This window comes from Drosophila albomicans, chromosome 3 (genome assembly GCF_009650485.2).
Source record: "Drosophila albomicans strain 15112-1751.03 chromosome 3, ASM965048v2, whole genome shotgun sequence".
Taxonomy (NCBI): domain Eukaryota; kingdom Metazoa; phylum Arthropoda; class Insecta; order Diptera; family Drosophilidae; genus Drosophila; species Drosophila albomicans.
In genome coordinates this window covers 30,608,855-30,625,390 of record NC_047629.2, presented here as the reverse complement: position 1 = coordinate 30,625,390, position 16,536 = coordinate 30,608,855, and the positions used below count along the sequence as shown (strand labels likewise).

Here is a 16,536-nt window from a genome sequence, read left to right as displayed (position 1 = left end):
TTCTTTCCCAATTGATACTTATGGTTTGAAACTGTTGTAATGATTGATTTGCATTTAGTTTACCATAAATGTGAGGAAAGCTGATATTAATATTTATGTTGTAAGTTGAGCATTACATGTCTGTATTAATTTTGCATTTCGAATTTGAGTGAGTTTTGAAACTGTCTCAAGAATATACGTCATTATTTTTTGTTCTGAAATTTACCATAGAGTATTGGCTGGATTGAAATTGCTTACAAAAGGTTTGAATAAGTTCTTAAGTGTTGAAAGTATATAGAAGAGGTTGACATATTATGTATTAATAATGTAAGTTTTAGCTACATGATTAGGTTTAGTTTTTTAAAAAAGAAACTGAGCATTAGATCGAAGTTTGTTTATAGAATAGGATTATTGTTCAGTTCTAACCTTCACTTCATTCACTTAGGCCACTCAAGTTCAATTTCATTTATAACAACATTATCAAAAGCGTTGCAAACTAACTTCGACAGTTGCACACACAGAAAAGTGCAATCCACTCGAACTTGCAACCAAACGTATATATTCAATTTTCGATTCTTGTTCGCAGATTGATGCACTATTATTTTATTTTATTTTTTTGCCGCGGAGTCAACTGCAACGCTTAATGCGATTTCTTTACACCATGTTGCACATTTCGCGAGTGCCGCCGAGTTCAAATGACTGTGAAAATGCATGGGAGTATTCCAAAAAATATGAAACACACGCAGAGAGATGCAACAAATATTGAAGGGGGTTATCGAAATGCCACTAGAAAGTTTTGCATTTTGTGTGCAACATTTTTGCAACTTATCAACATCCATGTTATGCCACTCGACCTTGAACACTTGAATGTGGGAGGATTAGTGTAACAACAGACTGAACTATGTATAGAATATTTAATAAAACGTTGTACTAAGATTCGGGTGAATAGTATAAATCTTGTTCGTTAATCTAATATATATTAGAAAAGAAAAAAGCAATATATTGTAGAATAAAATATATTTTTTATATATAATTTACAAATTATTCTTAGTTCAGAAGGCATGTTATATGAACTTTGTTATTTATAGTCAATAGCAAAACGTTTGTTAAAATTTTCTTAATTTAATCTTTAATTTTTTTAACCAACAAGTTATTTCACTTTCAATTTGTTAATAAAATTTGTATAGTACCAAATAGAACAAAACACATTTTAATTTTGAAAGATTTTTTTTTCATTTTGAATAGGAAAAATGTCAATTAAAGTTTTAAATTTAGATGTACAATTTATATCAAATTTAGATAGACATTGTTAAAATATAGATTAACAATAATAAAATATTTTTACAGTCAGTTGGGGCAATGTTTCTGATTCACAAATCTAAAATATTAATTCCCAAAGGTGTCCCAATTAAAGCTTTTTGTCTGCTGCAACTGCTGTTCATAACATGGTCTAAAAACATCGCAACAGGGGTTGCTTTTGCGGATAGAGATACATTTTAAGGATAAAGATAACTAACGGTTAAATTGGTACACTTGCAACGCGCAGTCGCCAAACGAAAGAGAGAAATTTGTTAGACAGTTTCTCTCTCTGTTTTGTTCGGTGTCTGTAAACTTCGTGGAGCTTTTAGGGCTCTGTTAAATCAAAACATTTGGGACCAGGTTTTGTAGTGTTTTGAAGTCAGCGGCTCCCGCTCCATCTCCTTCCTTCTTCTTCTCATCTCTAGTTCTGCTATTATTTGTTGATTTCCATAGAAGAACACGCGCTCAATTTGATTGAATTGTTATTGTTATTTGACTGTAGTTGTACTAGCTGCTGCTTGCCTTTCGCATTTTTCTTTCTCTTAGCTTCTACTTCTGCTGTTGCTGTTGCTCATATTCCAAGTTTTTGCGGCCACTACTACATTGACCATTTAGCCAAGTGCACATTTAGGCCAAATATGTAGTAGCTTAGGCTGTGTGTGAGGCAATGTCAGTTCCATTGACTTGAATAAATAACGAGTCCTACGTGATTTGATTTTCGAGTCGTGCGCTTGTTTGTCTTCTGCACGTGGCTGTCCAAAAGATTTCCAAGTGTGCCCATACTTCTATTATATGAGTGTATGAATGTGTGTGCGAGTGTGGTAGTGTGAGTGTGCCTATTGTTTGGGTCACTAAATGGCCACGCTATGTGGTTGCTTTGGTTGGCTATTTAAGGCCTGACTAGCTGCAGTAACAGTTGCAATTTGTAGCCTGCTTTTAGGCTGGCCCTGACCTACTATATCTGACTGTATGTGGTTGCTATATGTGTGAGAGAGTGAGGTGTGTCAGAGTGTTTGTGTGTGTGACTGAGGTGTGTCAGTGTGTGTGTCAACTGTCAGTGGTATTGTCAAACATCAACGTCAAAGTTATTTCCTAATTGAATGTGTATTTGCATTTCATACACAATTCGCGCGGCGGCCTTCACACACATTGCTCTCTTCTCCCTTTCTTCCTCTCCCCTCTCTCTACCGCTCGCTGTTGCATATGCAACACTTATGTGTCACAGTCTTTTGCGTCTGTTTTCGTTGTTGCAGCTCGTCAAACATTGCCGACAGGGCTTCTCATTATCATTAACTGGCAACGGGCAACAAACAGGCAACTGGTGACAGGACTGACGACACTCTCCTTGGACCACTTCAGAGTTGTTGCTGTTGTTGCTGCTGATGCTACAGCTGCAGCTTTTTTGCTGCTCTTTGGCATGCAGTGAACTATGCGAAGTGCTGTCCCTCCATCTCGCTTCCTTCCTCCCCGCATCATGGTGCGAAACTTTAAGTGCGGCAATTGCTGGCAAGTGTCAGGCCGAGCTTTGCAATTGACATAATTAGTTGACTTGTGTGGCAGCTGTGTGCGAGTGTGTGTGGCATGTGTGTGCAGCAGTGCTGTGTGAAGCACTTGCGAGTACTCTGCTTCATGCTCATGTCTCACGGCAAATTGGCAATGTGAAGCAATCAAATGGAAACAAACAATTAGAGTTGCTCACAACTTAAAAGTGAAGCACACAAAATGGGGAATACATTTTGTTTGGATTTTATTTGTTGAACAAAGTTGGAAGACAAATACAAAGAATATAGCACACTAAGCTGAAATGAATGCTGAACAATATTCACTTAGAACTAAACTATTTTTATACAGTTTAATTTGGAGAATGATGAATGAGTTAAATAGTTAATATTAGTTATTTTTAACTAAACCATATTGCAGCAATCATAAAGATTTAATTCAAGTTGTTCTCAATAAAATATATATAAAAAAAATTTATTATACTAAACAGAATTTATAGCTTTATAATACGCACATAAATTGAAACTCTATGTAGGTATCTTAATACCTAAGAATCCAATCAATATTACCAAACTGAGTTGCTTAGTAGCGCCATCTATGGGTTGGTGTCATAATGACATTTGGATTTATCGCACCCTCAAAGTATGCTACAAGAAATTATAATGCTACCCATGTAATTGCTTACAAATTACAAAAATTATCCTATCTGGGCCATATCCTTGAGCATTTTAATAGTACTTGTTGCATTCGATTCATTAGAACGAAATCTATCAATTAACATAAAAAAACTAAGATATCTATAAATTCAACCAAGATTACCAATCTAAGTTGCTTAGTAGCGCCATCTATGGGTTGGTGTCATAATGACATTTGGATTTATCGCACCCTCAAAGTATGCTACAAAAATTTTTTTGCTGCACATTTATAAAAAAAAAATGATCCTATCTCGGCCATATCCTTGTGCATTTTGACAGGACTTGTTGCATTCGATTCGTATGAACGAAATCTATCAATTGACATCAAAAAATTATGGGGTCATATAAGAATCCAACATTTGTAAAATTTTGGATTTTGAGCTTAAGAAAATCGTGAAAATCATAAAATCCTGGCTATCTCAGAATGTAACAGGACGATTTGAATGTCCTTTTCCCAGTTGGTAGTCCTATTAAAATTATATTGTTCAACACTAATTTTTGCTTGATCCTGCAAAGGACTCCAGAGATATAACTAATTTTCTATATACAAAAAACTTGTTATATCTCGGCCGTTTGAAGGACTTTCAAGGATATTTTATATATTCTGCATTCTTGTGTTAATATCTATTGTTTTGGAAAAGGACATCCAATTCGTCCTTCAAATGGCGAAGTTACAGCAGAAAATTGGATTTTTTGCCAATTTTTGCATGCTTGCCCTTGTAAAATTGTTCAGTAATTTTTTTGGTTTAGTTTTGAAAATCCTTGAATGTCAAGCGATAGTGTTGGTATGTGAGATCACAAAAATACATGTCCTTTTGAAATCCGTCAAGATCCTGCCAAGTTATAGCTATAGTAATTTTGTACTCTAGCGAAAATATGATACAAACTTGGTGTGTGTGTGTATGCTTTAAATAATCATATTATATAAAATATAATTTATTTATAATTGATTTATAATATTTTAAGCTGTTGCCCACAATTATCTTAACTCAAATATTTTTACAATCCTCCATTATTTAATTATTCAAGATAAACCTAAGTGAGTGAAGTTGAATAGAAGTAGTTTGTAAATGCGAAATTAAAATAAATAGAACAAATACATTTGTAAAATTAAAACATTCAAACACAATACATATATGAAAGTAGTTAAGAACTAAAATCTAATAACATGTGATTCGATCGCGATAGGACGTATAATAACAAAAACGTTGAGCACATTTACATATCGGGGATCTCTAACTGAGTTTCGTAGACAGCACATACACCCGCTGCTGCTTCCGCTCCATCATTGGTTAAATTGCCAGAAGTAGTCTGATCTTCGATGGTAATGCGCTTAAGGACTTCAACGATCTCGCAATGGACTACCGCTCTACGCAGAATTTTGCATGGAATCGTTGGGATCGAGTGCGCCTTGGCTCGAGCATAGTTACCGTCATAGCTGAGCAGTACCCGGAGAATAGCTTGCGTGGAGGCGTCGAGTTTCTGTAAATAACCAAATAGATGATTGGATTGATCGATAGATTGATGAAAAGTGAATGTCCCTTACATTGAGTTTTCTCTTGCAGCAGATTGGTGTGAAGGTGGGGAAATTCAGTGTTCCTCTCAAGCAGCTGCTGAAGACCGAAGATCGTAATTTGCCGCGTCCTGGAAACGACTCTTGCGATACGGAACATTGTCATCCTCCAGCAATTTGTTCGGCAGCACCTCCAGGGTGTTGCTCTTGCGCAGAAACACCTGCACCGCCTGGATGTTGGTAAAGACAATCAAAGAAACCAAAGGACGCTTGCTGTTCACATCAATGTGCTTCAGATTGACGCCCTTCTCTAGCAGATACAGCACCAGACTATCTTTGTCTTAATACGCCGCCAAATCCAGAGCAGTGCGACCATATTTTTTTCTATGAACGAAACGAAGTTGCAAGGAAATTAAATTGAATCAGAAATTATAAGATCTATATTCTTTACATATAAGTGGAGGAGGACGACTTTTGAGAAGGAGAATAAAAAGCCATCATCAGTTTCAACTTACGAAAAGATTCTCGAAAAAGAGTGTAAATAATTAAGAACCACAAATTGTTGTCAATAATAACAGCATAATTAAAAATTGACTATCGTCAATATAATTTACAACCACTAAGCAAGACTTACTCCCACTCTTCTCTCACTTAATAAAAGGCTGTAGTTGTATTCATCAAGTTATTAATAATGCACAAGTTGTTTTAGGCGAAGCTATTCAAATTTTGCGCAAAGCGATAGTCAATTTTGTGTGTGAATGTGTGGCAGACTGGCCGAGGGTCACCGCAACGACAACCGCAACCGCAGTCACATCTACAACCACAACCACACACACACACAACTAAGTTTGGCTTTATCAGCGGCTCGACTCAACTTGTGACTCAACTTGTGATTCCCCATCTACCAGCTGCAGTTCTATGCATATGCATGTCTCTACGTACACCAACACACACACACACACTCTTTCAAAAAGGGGTTGCGTAATTTGCATATAGATTAAAGGAGCGAACTGCCGTAGAAGACAAACAACCGCTGTGCCGCACATCAGACGGTCATAGAATCTTACGATAACCCTTCTACTCCCCTTTTCCTCCCTCTCTCTCTCTGGCCACCTTTTTTGCTTTGAAGGCGTAGTGAACGAGAGATTTCTTGCACTTTTGCCGGCTGCATTTGTTGCTTCCGTTCTGTTCTGTTTGCTCCATTTTTACTTACATTTATTTCAACTCTTTTTCTGTTAATAACACACAGCGTGATGCAAGGAGTGCAGGGGGTGTGCATTGGGGGCGTATGTTGTTTGTACTTTTGAATATGTTGTTGCATAATTTGCGGCGCTCTATGAGCAGTTTTATATTGTTCGAGCGGCTTAATTGCAGTTTGCTACCAGACTTGCTGCCTGCTGCTGCTGGTGCACTCGATAATTAAGTGCAACTAGTGCACTTGTGGCAAGTTCAACTTGTTCTTTAAACGCAATCATTGCCATGTAACTAGCTCACTTTTTGGCATGAACAACTTATATGCTAATGAGAGCAAACAAGTCGTTATTTCACTGCGTTTAGGTCTTAGATGCGAAGTCGAATCAAAGACATTAATGATTGAGAATAATTTCAGAAGTGGCGAGGAATAATTAGTGCATCGAATGTTATTCACAAAAACGACAAAGATAACAGAGGAAGAAATGCTAAGCCGCAAGACAAATAGCAATAGCTGAGGAGTCTGGTAACTGAAAATTTATCCTACCAGATTTAAGATAGAAATTGAAGACAAAGGCAATGATTGAGAACAATTACAGCGATTAGACAAACACAATAAATAAAGAATCTGCTATAAGTGTAATAATTAAAAGAGAAAAGTTGCTTATTCACAAGTCAAAAAGCTAGAGCTTCTGAAAGTGAATACTGTATGAATATAGCTTGCAAATCAACTGATCTATTAAAAAGTTTTTGCAAATCTTACTTTCTGGAAAATTTTATTGTTAGTTTTCCTCACATTGTTTTATTTTTCCTTAAGTTCATTTGTTGATTTAAAAAGTCCATCTTAGCTTTCCCTTTTCACTCTTTTAAATATCCCATTTTGTATTCCTCAATAAAACAAAAATCGATTTATTCTGCCGAATACGAGATTATAGATTATAGACTAGAGTAACGATTGGAAATAGTTGCAAAAGTGACGAGCAATGATTAGTCAAGTGGTCTCAACAGATATTAAAGACAATAGAAACTGCAGAAAAAGTAAAAAGTAAGAAAAGTTACTCATTCGTAAGACGAATAGCGATAGCTTATAATAAGAGAAGGCAATTGGTAGCAGCTCTTGTAATTAGTCAGTTTAAGATTTTATATGAATACATTTTGCAGATTAAGTTAGCATTTATGTTTCAAATTTTAGACTCAACAAAAAGCCAACTCGGGAAGAGGAAAAAGCGAGAGCCAATTTTTATAGGATTTATAAGGATTTTTATAATGTTTTCTGATATTATTTATTATTATGATTATGTATTATTATTTATTAGGTCAGAGATGCGATATCTTATGATATATTTAACATATGCAAATCGATTGAACCAGATACAAGACAGAAATTGCAGACTAGAGCATTGATTAAGAACAGTTGCACTTTTGTGCATATTGAAGATGGGTAATTAACTGCTACGCAAACAGCAACACAGCTTATGATAAGTGATAGTCGCTTAGTAACTGCAAATCTCTTTTAACTGCAACTGGCAGTTGCAAGCAACTGACGGACACTTGCCACAGCAGAGAAATGCTCGTGGCAAGCAAGAACATTGAAAACAGTTGCAAGATTGCGCTCTCTCAAGGATTCAACTCCGCCATTTGCTTAGCTTTTTATTTGGGAGCTCGAAATGAAATGTTAAGCAGCATCAAATGATGTTATTAATATAATTACTTATAGTGAATAATGTGCTCTGCTTGATGTTGCAAACACTCAAAGTGGGTCTTGTGCTCCTTGCTTTTGCTGCTCGCAGTAAGACACATCAGTATGCAGCACAACAGCAACACACTCTTATATGTATGTATGTATGTGTGTACTTGGATGTGGCACAGCAAAAAATGTGTTTCATGTCTTGCCTTGGCTTTTTGCAGGCACTGCCGCTGCCTTTTTCGCATTCGTGTCTCGGACATGAATTACGTTTACCGACAATTAATTCCAAGTGAAAATGTGCTAAAACTTTTAATTGGGCAGCCAAGTGGCTGACGGTGTCTGCAGCGAGCGGAGCGGAGAATTTCGTAGCGGCGGCAGCCATAAAAATGTCGACAACATGCCAGGAAAATTTCGAAGCCATTTTGCAGCAGCAGGTGCAACGAACAGTTTTAGGCAAAAGGCATGACCCCATCCCCCATTCCCCGTCTCCCGTCTATCTTTGCTTTGCTTCTGACGCTGACACAAAGTTTTGAGCTTGTGTGCAGCCGATTAGCAAAAGGCTCCAGAAGTGTCCATGGAAGCGCGTTGCGTATACGTCGCGTAGCCCGATTTAATGAAAGTAAAACATGCGCGTATTTTGTAAGCCCACAAAAAATAACGCAGCTGGCAGAGACAGAAACAGAGTGCAATGCAAATTGGCATTTGTGATTGGCCCGTTGGGCACATCCGCATTGTGTTTGTGTTTGCTAAATGCTGCTAGAACGCTACTTTAAATTGTTTGCTTATCAAATAACGTACTCACTGTGAAATCGCAATTGCTGTTGCACGCACAACTGCAGCAGCAGCAGCTGCGACTGCTGCCACGCCCACAGCGATGCCCACTTCAAACCCATCAAAGTCAAGCAAAACAAAGGTTGTGCGAATTATGCAAGCATGTAAAATGCTGCAAAAACCGCCAAACAGAACTCTGCACACAGAACTCCGCACTTCAAATTCTCGCCTCGACGCACAGTTTATACGCAATATTTCTGCTGTATTATGATTCGCTCAAAGGGAAAACCAAAGCTGCAGCACTTTGTCCAGCAAACTTGCAATTATTCAAACTTTCTGTGTGAACACAAAACCAATTATGCTGAACTGCAAATTCTAAGGTGGAAGCTTAAGAGCAATAGGATTAAAGTTGGATTGAAATGTTTGCGCAAATATGACAATGGTAAGTCCGAATACAGATAAAAAAAACCTAGATTGAAAAGTAAATTGCAAATCTCGATTTCTCTCGAGAACATTTCAATCTAAAACAAGTAAAAATACTACAGTCAAGTAAGAGTTATCTGCTATCAATTTTAAATAAAAGCAAATAAGTGCGGTATTATTCTGAAAATACACCAAAAATAATAAAATTATACCGCAGATGAGATACTACATTCTACATATACCACAGAGGTTAAAATATACCAAATTGTCAGGCAAAGCAGCTAAGTTTGGAATGTAGAAGGCGTAATTTTCCATGCAGAAGAATTTCTAAACTTTTAAAATTTGTATTCGATCGCTAACAGATCAGGAATTATAAGTACTGAAGTTATTATTGCCTATACTCTAGCTTTATAATTACTCTTGTTATTCGATATTTTAAAATTATATATTTTTGTCTTGTAGTCTCTGATATCAATGTCTTAATACGGAGGGAGAGACAACCAGACCGACATGACACATTAAGAATATACATACATATATACTTTATAAGATAGGAGATGACTCTTTCGTGGAGGCACAAAGTTATAATGGGTAACGGGTAAAAAACATGAAACAAGAAAAAGGTTGAATATATCTTAAAACAAGATTTCGATGTTAAATTGGCTTCTTGCTTCAAGAATGTTTTATTCTGTTAAAAAAAAAGACAGAATAAAAATAGGAAATAGCTATAGCAAATCTGTGAAATTTAAACTTTACTCTCTTTAAAACCCCATCTTCAATTAGAGCACATACGACATTTTTCTCGTCTGTGCAATTTTCAATAATTTAAGTTCAATAGAATCGACCAACGATGCAGCAACAACAACAGCAACAAGAATTGTTCAGGCTGCGGCAACTGGAACTGGCATCATAAATTACAGAGCTGCCATTAGCTAACACAAAACGAAATTTTTCAATTAAACTAAAGGCCATTGGTGATAGTGGCAATGTCATTAGCAGAGGCCGCCAGTGCCAAACGCCCGTGTAGAGCTCCCGAAGGACCTCCTGGGGCCGACACGGTACGACAGGTAGCTGGTGTCACATAAATTAAAATCGAAGCCTGGCAATTTTATGTGCATTTAATGCGAGCGAATCTAGCACCAGCATCGAGTGGGGCAACGTTTAAATGATGGCCGTGTTTTTCGCTTTTCAGTTGGATATACGAGAGCTTTTCTATTGTTTATGGGCGCTGCATCTAATTGACATTTTGAAAATGTCGACAATTGAAGGGGACACAGGGACCAGTCATAAAGTTAATAAGCAATTTGCATAACAAATTTTCTAAAACGTTGACAACATGTCACCATCAATGGCAGACACGCACACGGGGCGAATGCTTAATGCTGCCAGCGTCGCATTGCGTATACGCCTTGTGGTCGGCGAACATGGAATGGTCATGCATTTAATTGTTTTGTTGGGCCAGAGAGTGCCTAAAAGCTACTACCATCCACATTCCACTCTCTGCACTCATTCGCAAACTGTCGCGCATCCTTTTCGCATTTTTCAGCCATACGCTCGTAATTTATTCTCGAGTTGTTAATTAGCATGGCAACAACATGCAACATGCGTGCATGCCACCAATTGCACTGCATTAAAAGCCAGATACATTTTCGGCAAACATAGTGTTAGCGGTTGGGCGAAAGTTGGGCAAATGAAGGAGAAATAACAGTGTTCCACTGTGAAATAGATTTACACTGCACGAAATATTGATGAAATATCAAATTATTCTGTGTATATGTGAAAAATGTTTGATAGTTCTACTAGTGAATCCTTTTTATATAAGAAATGTATATGGGCAATTCTCAAAAAAAGGTAAACCACGACCGAAAAAAAAAATCTTCACATTCATCGTATTTTTTTGTATAATGTCATAAAGAAATATCCAAATTTTCATAATACAATGGATCCGTAGCATACCGTTGTTTTTATAAAAAATTTGCCTGCAAACTGAAAAAATGTAATTTTTTCACTTTTAGCTCCTTTTGTATGCATTTTTATGTTTTATTATTTCACAAAGAAAACATATGATATGTTTGCTCTTTTTCTACCAAATCTCTAAATAGCAATCCAATAATAAGATAAAAAATGCAAAGTGAGCGAAAAAATGTTCAATTAACTGTTTATTTTTATTTTGCTTCTTATCTATGTTCAAATCGTACGTTCGCGACCGAAAACATCATTTTATTGTAATTGCTTCGCATTAAGTGCAAGCAGGTGAATGAAATTTCGCGTGTTAAGTTATTTTGGTATATATATTTTAAATATAAAAAATCGTTGGGGTTACTCAAACCAATCTTTTTTTATTGATTGTCAAAGTAGTGTACGTTCGCGACCTTACCTATAAGCATATGTCGATTTTCACTAGCGTCGCATGGATTAAAAAAAAAAAAAATTTTTTTTGTTTTTGTTTTTGAAAGCTATGTCGTTTGCAGTTACTTATTACTTGTTTGTTATTACTTATTATTTAATACATATTTTTCTTGCTATTAATAAATTTCAGTACATATTTCATATTTAATAAAAATTTATTTTTTTTGCTTTTAAATGTTATTAGACACCTTAAATTGAGTTAAATCCGTTTGTTTTTATGAAATATGAAGTTATTAATAAAAAAAAAGTTGTGGTAAAAATAAAAATTTAATAAATAAAACAACATGGAAAAATCGTACGTTCGCGACCGTACGTTCGCGACCGGAACTTAATTAAATTAAAAATAAATAAATGGAGATATTTTCTTGGGAGTAGACTTAATAGAAAGCTACATGATTCTATTTTAAAAGTAAAGTTATTTCTTTAAAATATCCCGTCTCAATTCGCAGAGTTTTGCATTTTACTGTATTAAGCCAAAGTCGACTTCCATTTTGCGTACGTTCGCGACCGCATGTTTTTTGACAATATTATGAAAATTAAAAATCGATAAGCCCCATAATTTACACTAACCAAAGAGCTAAACAAATGCTATCGAAGAGTAAAAAAAAAGTTTCAGGAAACGTTTGTTTTCGATTTTATTTTTTTAATTTATCTCGTACGAACGTACGTTCGCGACTTTGAGAAATGCCCATATGTTAGTCCAAACGGTTGCACTCTATATCAAATTATTCTAAGCAATCTATGTCAAATACAACAAGATTATTCTTCTTGTATTCTAAATCAGTTTAAAAGTGGTTAAAATTCTAGCCATTAAAAAGGTAAAATTTCAAACAGAATGCAAATAAAAATAAAACGTAATTACTGACCAAAATTTGTGGACACAAAAATGAATAATTCAATTCACAATTTGTAACTTTTGCAGCTTTCAGCTAAATATCAGGTGACCCAAAACATTTTGGCCTCACTATGGCCAAGCGCACAAAGTCGACTTGCCACAACATCATTATGTTTAATACACATATAAATGTGCATATGAATGTGGGATTGCTGTAATTGTAGCCCAAAAGTTGACCGCCAAATAAAGTTTGTTTTGTAAACGCGAGTTGCAGTCCTGTGCTATGCAAAATTGAATACCTCTGCTTAATGTCAATAATTTACAAAAATTATTATTTTAGAAGTGAGCACATTATATCTATCTAAAAAATATAATACTTCAATCAAATTATTTTCATTTTAGATGTCTTCACATGACCAAATATTTTGTGCTACAGTTGACAATTTGCCCCATAACAGTCAATTAAAATTCATAATTTATCAAAGCGTAATTTGAATATATCAACTACTACAAAACTTTAAAAGTTATAAAAAATAAGAATTCAATGTTTTTTTTTTTTGAAACTATAAAGAAAAATGTTCTTTTAACTTTTTCAGTTGCTTGAATTCAGATTTTCAAATTTAGCGCCAGATAGTTAACAGAATGTTAGCAAACCATGTTAACTCAAAATGTGCTGTTAACATTTTAGTATTTTATTCATTTTACGGCAATAGGTACACACTAAGCAACAGCTGTTTTTCCAAAACATAGCTTCGTTTAGAAACAATTTGGTAAACATTTGGGAAAGAAGTAAAAAAAAAAATATTGTTTGTTGAACTATTATTGTTTAAAAATTTTTTACGTAAGTATTTAAGAACTTTTACATGCGCTTGCGTTAAAAATATTCAAACAACATACAAAAAGACAATTGGCGAATATTTCAGCGGTAGCTAAATTTTGGAATTGACTTTTCGAATTTTAACGATTATTATTAACAAATCTGACTTTTATTTTTAGACAAAGATAATGCTACTTATGTGCCAATAGTGAAGATACATTAAAATATCTTAAAAATGAACAGATTTGCTCTTGTTGGCTTCTGGGTTACTTTGTCGCCAATTCCACCAGGATAAAATTAGATGATGGGTCAGTAAGTCTGCGGGAATTACTATTCTTGGTCTTTTGAAATTGAAATCAATTAAATCAAGATGAAGCTATCTGAATGGAGGTTGGACTTCTCAACACTCAAAGCTAGGTAGCTGTCATGGTTTCCGGTTGAAAGTAATGTAAATTATTGTAAATCTCTCAACTGCAATGTTTCACTAAAGTTTTACTTTTGCACTATTAACAGGAAGATAACCATTTATGATGTCTTGACAATCGGGAAGCTTCAACTGTACCTCTCATGAATATTCTCACATGAATATACCTCAACCTATATACACACCTATTCCATATGCTACAGCTAATCACTGACCAAGCTTAATAAGCTGTTAAGATTGTTTAACTAATAAGTCACTAAAAGCATGCTCCGACACTTCAGCTATGTTCCAACAAATAAATGCCAAGTGACAGACTATTTTGGGAGTGTGAAGAAAGCACAAACTTATGCAAATTGTATATATTTCGGCAATGTCAGCGCTATGCCGCAAATTAAGCCAAACCACTGACAACGACAGCAGCAGCGACAACAGCAAAAGCAGCAAAGCGAGCGGAACCCAAGTCACGCTCCGAGTTTTTATTTTGATTCTTCGGCGGCCCATTTACAGCAGCAAAGCAAACGAAAGAAAGAAAAAAAAAGGCAGCCATGAATATGCACTTAGTCATTTTGGGCCTTTTCTCTTACGTCGTCGTCTACGTTTTTTAGTTATACCTTTCTCAAGCGTGACTCGTGACTCATGCATGTGGCATGGGGCATATAATATCTGACAGCGAACTTCGATTGGGATTGAGATTGAGCTTTGGGACAACGTGGATATGAACACTTAAGTGCTCATGGTTCATGGCATGATCCAAGTGGGCAAGTAAACAAATCAGCTGCTAACGTGTGACTAAGTAAACATTATGAGCTTATAATGATCTGGCATGCGATCAATCATAGCAAACTGGTTTTCTAGACAATCTATTGCTGGGTTACGGGAACACAGCACAACCCAACACAGCATTGCATTGCTGAGAATTCCTTTAAATTGCTCTGGCAAATTGCGCTGCAACATTGCATTTCCTGTTAGCTAAGCAATGCTGCGCTTAGTGTTTGTTGTGCGTTTTCTTTTTTGGTTTATGTAAGTGCAACGCCAGCAATTCTGTTTGCTGAGAAACAAGATCTTGTATCTTTTGTAGAATCGCACTGCGGCTGCGGTTCGCCAGCGAATGGGAATACAAATGGGTTTTTAGAGTGTGTATGAGGGTTAAGACCTCTCCATTTTTAGAGTTTCATAAATTTTGCGGTTTCATTGTAGCATCTCTTTTTGTTTTTTGCAGAAAAATTTCTGATTCTTCATTTTGCTTCTGTCACTGTGACTGACCTCTAAGCTGAAGACAGTTATACGCATTGTTTTGATCATGTTTCTTTATAAGATTCTTATGTAATGTTTGTTATTCGAAATTGGATCTGGATCTGTTAAGAATAGCAAACGCAGCAGCATTTCGTGCTGAATTCTAAGCATCTATTTCGAAACTCACCTTGATCTTTGAGCACACTTCCAGCTCAGCAGCTCCCGATGCCCCTTGGAGGCGAGCAGAAAACCAGTTGAGCAGCTTGGCCTAGCCCCAAGAGAATTAAAGTGCGCCGCCAGTCACTAAAACTGACTAATCTCTGGCAGCTGCTCCACTTCATTCGCTGTCGCTGTCTGCATCGACTGCGGCATCGGCGGAGTCGGAGTCAGGTCTCCAGCTGTCAGACTTGAGCATGAGCATAAGCGCAGAGAGATCGGCCCCTGATTTATTGTGTGTGTGTGTTCAGCGTATTCAGCGCATTTGCTGTTACTCTGCGGATGACATCATCATCATCATTGGCAAAAATGCTAAAAGTAGAAAAAAAAAAAAAAAAAAAAACGAAATACAAAAGATTCATTAAAAGTAAAATAAATTGCATATTTGCGCGGAACATTTGCGGATTTCACTTTCAGTCACAAGAAATTCAAAAGTCAGACGGAAATGCTTGGCAATGAGGCGCAAAAGGGTCTCTCATTCATCAGTAGTATTTTGAAGGGCGGGATCAACTATAAATATATTACTATATGGTTGTTGTGCGACCCTTTGGGCCACTTTCAGCTAATTGGCGTAACGCTGTTGCCCTTCTATTAAATGTCGATTATTTGCGCCCCTGATGACACTTATTCCGGGGTCGCGTGTCAACAGGATACAAAATGTAAAATGTATGCAAATGTCAGGCAAGGATTACACTTGGACACGTCTCTGGGGGATTAAGCGTACAATACCCCGTCGAACTTTATGCTGATTGTTTTTCCACTAGACAGACAGACAGACAGATCTTAAAGCTTTTTAATTAATGAGACACTTGAGCCAACACAATGCAAAACTTTAAGTTTTGTAATTGTCACGTCAAAATATTGTCACTGTGTCGTCAGTTTCCTGGTACAAAGTATACGAACATACATACATATATTGGCTCTTTAGGGCCAGAGAGGCATTCGTAATTAATCTTATTACGAGGCTGAAGTATTTCGTTGCCGTTGCCCACATCCCCGCCCAGTTGCTAGTCGCATTTATGGAGTCGCCTCGCACATTCACATCTTGTAATCCTTTTAATAAACCCGCGCAACTCGTGCGACACTAGCGTCAATTAATCACTACGATCGAGACAAGATGAGACGAGTTGAGGAGGAAGAGGGCTGGGGCTAAATGCCGACTTGCCAGAGCCACAGCAAAAGCAACAACGCACATTCATGCTCATCTATGGGTCGGCACAACACAATTCTGCAATTAAAGATCGGCGACAAGACGCAATACAAAAGAAGATACATTCAACCACTCAAAGCATGTGTGTTTTATGTGTGTGTGTGTATGAATGTATCTGCAACTGCAACTAAACACTTTTTTGTTGTTGTTGTTATTGCTGCTGTTGCCATTGAATCGGTGTCAAGCTCCATCGCACAGTGTGACGAGGTTGCATAAAAAATAAATACATTTCATTGCCAACTTTCTTTTTATAAATACAGGCCGATTGATAATTGTTGTGATTGCAATTTAATATTTGATTTTTTAAAAATAACATATGATAGAATGTATACCT

At 36.4% G+C, this 16,536-nt stretch overlaps 3 long non-coding RNA genes across 7 annotated transcripts in view; 2 read left to right on the top strand and 1 right to left on the bottom strand.

The window, feature by feature from the left end:
- Window positions 1–4,448: 4,448 nt before the first annotated feature.
- LOC117570362 (uncharacterized) overlaps window positions 4,449–16,536 on the bottom strand; it is a 32,712-nt gene continuing 20,624 nt past the window's right edge. Inside the window, exons 2-4 of the long non-coding RNA XR_004572350.2 lie at window positions 14,964–15,304; window positions 5,020–5,370; window positions 4,449–4,955 (exon numbers count right to left, since the gene is read on the bottom strand). This is a non-coding gene — a long non-coding RNA (uncharacterized LOC117570362). The remainder of the gene's footprint in view (window positions 4,956–5,019; window positions 5,371–14,963; window positions 15,305–16,536) is intronic.
- Window positions 12,214–12,836, top strand: LOC117570363 (uncharacterized). 2 transcript variants are annotated; one of them, XR_007954852.1, is made up of 3 exons: window positions 12,214–12,285; window positions 12,390–12,644; window positions 12,705–12,836. It is a non-coding gene; the product is annotated as an uncharacterized LOC117570363 (long non-coding RNA). The 2 variants fall into 2 exon arrangements; XR_004572353.2 differs by having other exon boundaries at window positions 12,233–12,321; window positions 12,705–12,834.
- Window positions 12,925–13,879, top strand: LOC117570361 (uncharacterized). 4 transcript variants are annotated; one of them, XR_007954854.1, is made up of 4 exons: window positions 12,925–13,143; window positions 13,299–13,427; window positions 13,490–13,567; window positions 13,633–13,879. It is a non-coding gene; the product is annotated as an uncharacterized LOC117570361 (long non-coding RNA). The 4 variants fall into 4 exon arrangements; XR_007954853.1 differs by having other exon boundaries at window positions 13,299–13,536; XR_004572348.2 differs by having other exon boundaries at window positions 13,299–13,567.